We start from the raw sequence: 10,757 nt of genomic DNA, 5'->3' as shown, positions 1-10,757 counted from the left end.
GATATGATTTTTCCATAGTCTTCTGCTCGATCAATATACAATATATAAAATAAATTTATTTTATCATTTTAAACTGTATTAGGCATGCATAGCTATGATTCATCTAAAGCAATTTGCCACCCACTTTTGTATCCCAATTTAAGCCGTTTCCCAATTTTAATCTTGATTTAATTTTGATCACAATTGGGGAATACATTTAAAAAAATATACTATTGCATGGGTTTCTATGGATTTCCACTATAAGTTCTTTTTCATTTCTTAGCAATTAACAAATGACTGGAAGATTGATGTGGAAAAGCAAACTCATAACTTAAACAACCAAGCTGTTGTACAAAATTGGTACTTGTTGGCCAGTGTCTGGGACAGCAAGGTTAATGGGCAGCAACAAGCCCTAAAATGTACAAAGTAGTTAGGAGGTACAGGTGGTGCTGATAGCAGTCAGAAGATTCACTATAGTTCAGTGAACATGCAAATACTCCTCCTTTCTTCTGTTGGATTATATAGCCAAACAGCAGCTGGCCAGGAAAACAGGACAGCTTGGTGGGGATGATATCATGCTGCACATTCTAGTAATAGATTTTATCAGAATAAAATGACACAAGGGTGACATCATTCAACTGTTTCTAATGCAATGTGAATATCCTGCATGACAAACTCAGTGGCTCTTATGGAAACTCAGCAATCCCAACTTTCCTTGTGTGTGTTGGGAATAAATCAAGATGGCCAAAGGGGAAGAAGAAAAGGAAGATGGCAGTGCCCCGATATGAATGTGGATGAGTCACAGGGCTTTAGTTCTGCTTTAAGACTACTAAGATGTTTTTGCAACTGAAGTCTGGACGTTGCTGAAAATTGTTGAGTATGTAGGAGGTGGCAAGGTAAGTAAAGGTACTGAAGGGTGCCAACTCTACTCAGGAAGGCTTAGAGCACAAGTGTGCTTTATTGAAACCCACAAGTATGTTTTTGGATTAAGGAAGGAGAGCATACAAATACTATTGTGATAGTGTCCCTTGTGAGAATTAAACTCAGGATGCCAGCGCTAGAAAAACACAATCACCATCCCACTGCTAAGCCATCATGCCATTATACACAGCTTGCATCACTAGTTATGTGACAATTTGGTGAGTGACTTAGACTTGATTCAACTGTAAACTAACAGAGTCATTTTTAAGTGATATTTTGAAAAGTTTCCAAACTCAGCTGCACAGCCAAAAATAAATGCATTCCTAACAACATTTCTGTGTTTAGATAAAGATCGAGAACATCTTGACATCTGTATAATTAGGCAGTGAGTACTGGCAGATATGCTGACTCCAATTTGTCATGTTGTCCTCATGGTAGACCTAATTTGGCTTTATAAACTTGCTGAAATGTAAGTAAACTCCATACAATGAACACAAGCTTTACAGTTCAAAACAAAACATACTTAAGAAATAAAAAGTTTCTGTCTCTTGATAACCTTAGCTTTTCATTTCAACTTCAATTTTAACTGTGGAGGAAAATAAATACATGATAAATGCAGCTATATGGAAAAAAAACATCAAAATTATGTCATAAAGCCTTATCTGTTCAAAGTTGGCAACCTAGAAGGTACTGAAGCCAAAGCATGACAGCAAAGAAATCAGCAAAGGCATTGCAGGCTATGCTCCAGGAAGATATAAAAATCAATATCAGGAAGTATGTATTAATAAATGAAATATATATACACATGCAGCTTCTGTAAGTAAATGAGTTTGACTTGTAATTGCCTGTACAACAACATACTAACAGGAGCACCATGAATGTGAAGCCAACAAATCTCTAGCAACTGTATGATGCCAATATGGACAATCGCGAAGGAAAAAGGGGTTGATATTAGTATATCCAATAAAGTGGCCGGTGAATACATGAGGCCACCTGGCCTCAGGCTGCAACTTCGCCTAGTGTCAAACACAAAGTGGGTGGAGTGCCAGGCCCACCCATTCCTTCCAGAACCTGGCACCAGGTGTTTCTACTACAATATAATGTAAAAAAATTATATATATCTCTATATATATATATATTATTTATTTTTTAAATATCATAGACTAGAGTTTTCAGAGAGCTATGTATTATGTGAAAAGATGACACAACAGTATTTATCTCTATTTTCTGCACAAAATTGTCAAAGATGTTTCTGAAACAGACAATGGGCGCTGCCTGAATAGGAGCTTCCTTTCCGTGCGTCATATATCACGGTTTAAATTTTCTTGTCCTTAGTTTGATCTTTGTTCCAACCCTGTGATGCATTAGGCTGTCTGTTGAAGAAAGTAAGGAGACTATAGATGATTCATAGACAAATGGGGTGTCATAGTCAAAAGATTAACAAAACAATAAAATATCAGTACTTTTTCAAAGTAGAAAAATATTTCTACAGGTACTGTATGAGACCAGTGCTATTTTTAGGTGGTAGGTGTTATTTTCCCAAGTTTTCTCGACTTTGTGAAGACCCTGTTGATAGACCCAATGTTTGTGGCACCAGATAGACAGACATTATGTGGGGTGAGGAGGTGTTCCTTGGTTAGTCTTTAACATTCTTATAAATAAACAGGAAAAGCAAACAATATTAATGGTCTATCAAGGCTTCTATTCCGGACCTTTCCTTCTAAAGAAAATCTAGTTCATTGATTCTTATACTTAAGCAGTGACTTTAGGATCTGAGATTCCAAACTCGGACAATGTTTTTTACAGATTGGTGAAAATATTAAAAAATAAAATTTTAGAACCTGTGTAGCATTTACCAGGGGGTGTTTTGGCAATGGCAGTTACATCTTTCTATCTGCACAGGTTCCTTTAACCACCTAGCTGTTAAGCCCGACCTTCGTACGGGCAAAAAAAAAAGGCTAGGATGGTTAACCCCGTATTTTTGTCGCATCCATACTTACCCGGTCCCGCTGTGCTCATCCAGCGTCATTTTCGTATTCCAGCGTCGTCCTCCGTCCATCGTCGTCCATCGGTCTCCCTCTCCAGCGTCGGGTGCCAGCGGGACCGGTAAGATGCCAGCCGGCATCTTTTGTTCCGCCGCCCGGCGGAACACAAGATACCGGCCAGCGGAACATAAGATGCCGGTCGGCTTCTTACCTGGTCCCGCTGATCGCCGATGATCCTTCTTCATCCAGCGCCGGGTGTCTTCTGAAGCGAGAAGCCGTCCGGCTGAGAAAAAAATAGCCGTAAGGCTTCCCTGCGTGCGTGATGACGTCGGCGCGTGTGCGGGAAATTCAAATTCAAACTCATTCATTCATTTTGTATTGGATTCAAGACAAACTCCTGTATTCAATCCAATACAAAATAATTCAAATAAATACAAAGTGTGTAATTGGTAAATTCAAACTGTCATTTTGTATTGGATTGAATACAAACTCCCGTATCCAATCCAATACAAAAAATAAAAAAAAAATAAAATAAAAGTAAATAACTTGGAAATTCAAATTTGTATTTTGTATTTGATTGGATACAAACTCCCGTATCCAATCCAATACAAAAAATAAAAAAAAATAAAATAAAAGTAAATAACTTGGAAATTCAAATTTATATTTTGTATTTGATTGGATACAAACTTGCGTATCCAATCCAATACAAAATAATATAAAATTAATACAAAGTACATAACTGGTAAATTCAAACGCTCATTTTATATTGGATTGAATACAAACTCCCGTATCCAATCCAATACAAAAAAAAAAAAAAAAAAAAATAAAATAAAAGTAAATAACTTGGAAATTCAAATTTTTTTTTTAAATGATTGTGTGTTTCAAACATTTTTTATATTCATAATATCTACTAGAACCCTTGTTCGGACATATTTCTGTAAGTTACAGGTCTACAATTAAAAAAAAAAAAATTCATGAAAAACAGTGGATCACTTTTGGTACAGAAATCTAGACCTCAGTGTAACGCTCAGGTGGTTAAATAAAATAAATGAACTTTCTATAATATATTGTAGCAATGTTTCCTAGGCATCAAAATAACTGAATGATTTTGTTTGTTGCCTGGAGTCAGTATTTAAATCTGATAATTACCATCAAAAAGGTTTGATGCCAATTCATACTTATCTCCTTTAAATTCCATCTTTCTTTTATACCGGTGTTATTAAATCCCAGGTTTCTGTCTAGGTAAAGGGTTTTTCTTTTTTTCTTTTTAATGTCATTTATCCTCTCAGCTCTTAAAATAAATGCAGATGGAATCTGGCCAAAGTCTTAGCAATAAAATAACTGAAGGCTCTTACATCAGTAATGATATTGATGAAGTGGTTTTGCTCTCAAGGGTAGCATAATGGTATCACATAAGACCTAATTCTATGCTTTAAAGAGCTGTAACCTTATCATTTGTTTAAATCCTGAGATAACCTTAGGTGTAACTTTCTTTTGAATGTGTACTTAAAAAGCCAGGTTGGTCTGATTTTTAGATGTGCTGGATGAATTCTTCTAGGTAGAATTGTGTGGTAAAATAAAAACTTGGTGCAACTGAAATCGTTTCTGCAAGCAAACATTAAAGATTCCCAGAAAAAACTTTTTTATATGAGGCAATGGTAAATCGCATTAAGTGGGAGATCCAGGAATGGCAGAATACTGTGAGTTCTCTTTCTACAGATACACTTATCGCTTATCCAAGCAAACTACAAAGTTTTGATGAAATGGTACAGTATTTGGTGCCAATGAGATTTCTCCACTCTGTTTTAGAGGTTGCGGTCAAATTGGCACTTTCATTCATGCTTGGTGGAGCTGTACCTGAGTCAAGAGATTTTGGATCAGAATCTATAAAATATTATCCTCAGTGTTGCACATTATTCTACCTTAAAGCGTTGACAGCGCCTTATTTTCCAAACTATTCCAAGGTCCTCGGCTTGGCTGATCTCATATTTTGTCTTAGCAGCCCGCATTTCAATAGCTTGCTATTGGAAAGCAAGTAACATTCCGTTGGAATTCACAAAAAATAAGCTCAACTGGATCATGGTAAATGACAAAACGACATGTATCATTAAAAATAAACTGAGTAATTTTCATAAAACCTGGGACCCATGGATTAAATATATTGCGTCTTAACCTCACTGTAGGAACATTTCCCACTTTCCCCCGCTCCTTTTTTTTCCCTAATTTTTTCTTCCCTTGTATTTGGTTATTGTTTGGAGTCTGATCTCCTCTTCTAATGGCTACATAGTTGTAATAAAACAGGAGTCTGTCTGGGTTACTATGGTGATAGCCTATTGTTCTATTTACCCTCTGCATTCAGCGCTGCCCCGTTTTAGGGCCTAGTCATTGTTAAATTTTTTGTTATTTATTGAGGTTACCAGCTGTTCTTCTTTTACTCCCTGTCCTCTCATCTGTTTTGAATGTTTTTGTAATTCACTATTGTATTGGATTTTCACTGTTGGCATTCTTCTGAACAAGATCAACACGTTTGTGAAATGTGAATTCCCACCACCCCCTTCCCCCAGTTATTCCCCATAGAAATGAAAAATCCAATAAAATATTTGAAAAATAAAAATTTGGGAGAGCAGGAATGGGTGACAAGTGCTTTTAATGACAATGATAAGCATGGCACATGTAGAAGTCTTGACATCTAGTCTCTGCTTCCACTGCTTCCACTGCTTCAATATTTTTGTTTCCCCAGCTAAAACACATTTAAGGTATTTAGTTGAATAGCCAAACATAACGCTATCATAAGCATCCTGTTTTCATTTAATATCACTTCAAGATACATCGGAGTTCTATTTCTCATCTCACTCAGGTGCTTCTGCTCCACAGGTATTCCTCATTTACCGACTTACCTGCCTTACCCTGGCACACAACTAGCTCTCCGACGGGTAGACTATACAATAACTGTACAGTGTACAGCAGCATGGTGTCTCCCGTTATTCTTTTTGGCTCCATCTTCTGTTTCCAGTAGTAATTCTTTTGATCTGGTTCTACAGGCTGTCAATGAACCTGTCACTGATGCATGCACACAGCTCTACAGACTGGCTCTTTACTATGTCCATTAATTAACAACCAACTTGCTACCTGCTTGCTGGTGGGAATATCTGCATTTTTTAGCTGATCAAGCTTCGCAATTTCCATTGACTTGCATGGGAAAGAAGCAGTTCTGCCATGAGTAAAAGTCTGTGTGGACAAGCACTATAACAAGATGTTTACAGCCCAACTATGAGTTTAGATTCCTCAAACCCAAGCATTGTTTCCTGCAGCTTGTCCGAGATGCCCAAGGCTCTCAGAAAATTGGTTGAATGACACTGGGAGCCAGAAAAAGAACGGGCTGCAACATTTGTATTTTAGGTTTTAAATGTAGTAAACAATTTTGTATGCGAGTAATGAAACACAATAATTTATCTTTAAATTGATTACGAAACATCACAGCCTATTTACGTCATGTTTTACTACAGTACTTTATGAGAGCGAGTGGGAAAGAAAATGTCACACAATCCAATACTGTGACCTTCTTCCTCCTCCTAAACTATAGATTCAGGGCTGCTTAGATGGTAAGGATAGTGACAGCTAAAGGCATGGACAACAAGCTGAATAAGGTGAAGAAGAGGATGGAAATAAAAGTTAACTGACATGTAGGCTTGGTATGCTAAAATAGTTTCACTGCAAAAAGGCCATATTTCATGGAGATGTGTTTTAAATCATGGAAAACCCTTTTAGGAATAACTTAATATAACAAACTACAGTCATGTTTTTTACTTTCTGCTAAATTTATTGTATTGATTACTTTACTAGCATTTTATTTGATGTTACAAAATTGTCCTCTTGAAGAAGTGGAGGTTGTCTCTAATGCAGCCCCCGCATGAAGTCAATCTGTACACATCATTATAAACAGGTCCTGGAAATCACAGCCAATATAATTCCTCAGAAATGAAACAATAAAAATACTAAGATAAACTGTGACTAAAGAAATAAGCAATATTCTCAGATGCATAAACAATCAAGGAGCTGAACAACTATAGACAACAGCTAATCAGTTATAAAAACAATGCAAACGTTCTAAGAACTGCACTTTGGCCTCTCGTCCATGAACAAAATGGGCCTAATTTTTTTGAAATTTGCTGAGACTGAAGATAAACCATCATGGGAGAAACCTAGAGTGGTTTTGGCCCAGGACTGAAAACATTTTTTTATATTGAAGATCTTTTTCACATAAATAAAGATAAACAAGAACAAGAAGAAAAGAGTACAAACAATTATAAAATCACAACCTATTGCCGGAAGATTCGTCCAAATGAAAATATTCACATGAAGGTAATAACCACACAGAAGTGATCAGCATAAAAATGTACGTTTTTTTTTTTTAATTTTATGTGCCATGTCCAAGTATAACCATAACTATTCCAATGTTAAAGGGGGTTCAAGCTGTATTCCAGGGTAAGTAATACATAGCAAGCAATACAATTATCTTGGACTAGGAAGTATTCCAGACTCCTCATCAAGCAGAAAAGGCATAACAACAGAGAAAACAAAGAAAATAGAAAAAAAAGACAGATAATACACTACATAGGATATCACTTAAGCAACAACAGAGACGGTCTCCGCACTTATTTTGCATTATCAGTGCACTTCTTCTGCATTATTTTCATTCATACCCTTGTCAAATATATTTGGTCCCACTCAGACCAGATCGCTTCATGTTTGTCCAAGTGATCCTTGATCCTAGCTGTCAGCAGTCCCATCAATCTTTTATCCTTTATACAAGTCATATTCTGTAGGAGGGGAGGATGACTTCCCCTGTTATCAGGCATCGAGCTGCAGTTAACACATGTTACAATAGTTTATTTTGAATTTTTGGGGAGGTCTTTAATTGGGAGTCCCAGAAGGTGCGTTAATGGGTCCCTAGTAATTGGAATATGGAACAATCTAGTAAGAAGCCCATCAACTGTCCACCAAAAAGGGATGAAATTTGGGCAGCTTCACAGAAGTGATCCCAATGCCTTCCGGATCTCCAACAAAGAGGACCATGAGCTCCAAGATGAACAATTCCATATAATATTCCAGATCACCTACGGCAGGGATATCAAACTTTGGCCCAGGGGCCAAATCTGGGCCTCAATGTCCTTTTTTTGGCCCCCAAAGGAATCCTAAATATGAACTGCAGCTGGCCTGCCGCTACATTGAGATAGCGCCGCTACTACAATTCTGGGCATCACTCTATAGTCTAGCGGGCTCTCTGCCTATGCGTGGCCCCGCATTGGACTCTTTTATAGGCACAAATAATGTTGGGAATATTAGTAGTGGCGCTATTTAAATGAAGAGGGAGTTTCAGCGGCGGGCATCTAATAAGATATAGACCCAGGCTCTCCACAGATAGTCTATCTTGTCCAGTTTAGGAGATTTTTAACAAGCCAATGTGTTTTACAAGGAGAGCCCAGCAGAAACTGTTCACCTTTTTGCCTCTAACGGAAACCTCTTAAAAAGTCATAATGAAGGAGGGGTAGTAAGAGTATTGACTTGCTACTGTCTCATCAAGTTGCAGCTTAACTATACTTCATGAACAGGTTTGTTGCAGTAAAGCAGAGAAAGTTAATCAGGTAAAAAAGGCTTGAGTTCCGCCCCTGATACAGTTGTCCATTTTCTGACTCAATCCTTTGTACGTTTCAGCTTAAGCATCGTGCTCTGTAAAAACAAACTTTTCTCTCTCTCTCTCTCTCTCTCTCTCTCTCTCTCTCTCTCTATATATATATATATATATTTTTTTTTATGTATAACAAGAGGTCTCAGTGGCTCAGAGGTTAGCACTCTGGCCTTGGCCCTGGCGCTAGGTCCCAGTTTTGAATTGTGGACAGGGCACTATCTACATGGAGTTTTCTTTACATGTTCTTCCCATGTCTGTGTGGGTTTCTTATGGGTAGTCCAGTTTCCTACCACATTCCAAAAACATGCAGTTAGGTTAATCAGTTTCCTGCAACTTGACCTTATACTGTTATTGACATATGACTATGGTAGGAACATTATATTAAAAGCTCCTTGGAGGTTAGTGACATGGCTTTGGACTTTGTGAAGCTCTACGTAATATGTTGGCGCTATATAAGTATTGGATAATAATAAGGGGCTAAGAAGAGAGAAGAAAACATCAAAAGGAAGCTACAGTGCCACCTTCTGCCTTACTATAGGGTTACATAATATTTATATGCCTCATTTCAAATTACCCTAACAAAATGAAAAAAGTAAAATATGTATCCTTTGACTATATATAAAATACAGTGAATTAACACATTTACAAAACCACTATACATAAATAAAAAATGCCTAATGTACCCAATGAATCTCCACTTTTATATTTCTGTATTTTAGTGATGACTGAAGTTAGATCAGAATAAATTTATCCACATGCCATTGCTTCACCGACCGCATTTTATAGTCACAAATAATGCTTGTCATGTCAAAGTCATTATTATTTCTCCAAACTCATCTAATGTTTTTAGTAAAGGCCATTCTTTAAAAAGTCAATCAAATCAAACTTCGTCCCCTAGACATTATCAAGTTTGCCAAAAATCAGACTGTAATTGCAGTTTAGGTAATATATCTGTTAATGATCTGCGTGTCTTTGTGCTTGGATCCCAGATGTATTGTGATTATCAGCACAGACACAACTCATGCACTTATGATAAAAATCAATTATATGATTATGTAGCTACAGGCAGATAGAAGCGGATTACTCATCCTAGTTTATGAGTCTTCGGAGAAGATTCTCATGATATCATTCTGACTTTAGGCCTAAAATGATATAAAGCTTTGATGGTCATAATAAGGTAACATCAGGTAATCGAGCAGGCCTATTAAAAACAAAATACTCTATAGCAATATTATACGATCAGACATAAAACATGCATTGGGTCATGAATAGGAGAGACTCCACCACTTGAATGACAATTTCTTGCAATTTACTTTTTTTTTAAAATTGTACTTTTGCAGATTACCCCCTTGGCATGCAAACCTCTTGATGAAAGCTTTAGGGATTTTTTTTAATCTTTATGTAATATATTGTGTAATAAAACCATATGGCTTTAAAATTTGTTTCTATGCTTTTGTATAATATGAATCTATGTATTATCTAAACCTGTGTTTGTCATCCAGGGTTCGTCCAGAGATTGCTAGGGGTTCCACAATGAACCGTTTGTGGCTCTCAGGCCAGTGTAACTGACACCAATGATCATTATGCTTATCTGTTCTTCCCAATGGCCAGCAATGTAAGAGGGATTCTTGCCACTGACCACCACACTAATATACTGTGAGCTGCGGATATAGTACCTGTAGCAGGGGTTCATTGTAGTCCCAAATGTTATGTGAAGGGGTGCTCACAAGTGTAAAAAGGTCAAGAAACAGTAAACTATAACAATATGTATTGCTTTGTATGTTGTAGCATCTTGAGGTATTAGAGACAAAGGCCACGGACGATGGACGACAGCCGATCGTAATGAAAGCGAAGGGGAGAGCGCGCAGCAGGGTGCCGCTCCGTCGCTCTCCCCCTCCCCTCTCCATAGAGCATGAACGGTGCTGTATGTACAGCATCGTTCATGCATCGTGCACTCCCTTGTCGTTGGAAGGGATCGTGAAAGATCCTTTCCAACGACAAAAATTGCAAGTGTGTACGCAGCTTAAGGCATGAAAAACTACAAGGAGATATGTGATGAAATACACACAAGGGATCCACTTGTGTTATCAGTTCTGTCCAGCTCCTCTAACCATTATCAGGCCTTTGAAAGCCAAAAGATATCCTTACTAGAACAACCCTGGCGATTTAAGCCCCTGGGGGAG

The sequence above is a fragment of the Pyxicephalus adspersus genome, chromosome 7, assembly GCF_032062135.1.
Source record: "Pyxicephalus adspersus chromosome 7, UCB_Pads_2.0, whole genome shotgun sequence".
In the NCBI taxonomy this organism is placed as follows: Eukaryota; Metazoa; Chordata; class Amphibia; order Anura; family Pyxicephalidae; genus Pyxicephalus; species Pyxicephalus adspersus.
Note: the sequence above shows the minus strand (reverse complement) of the source record.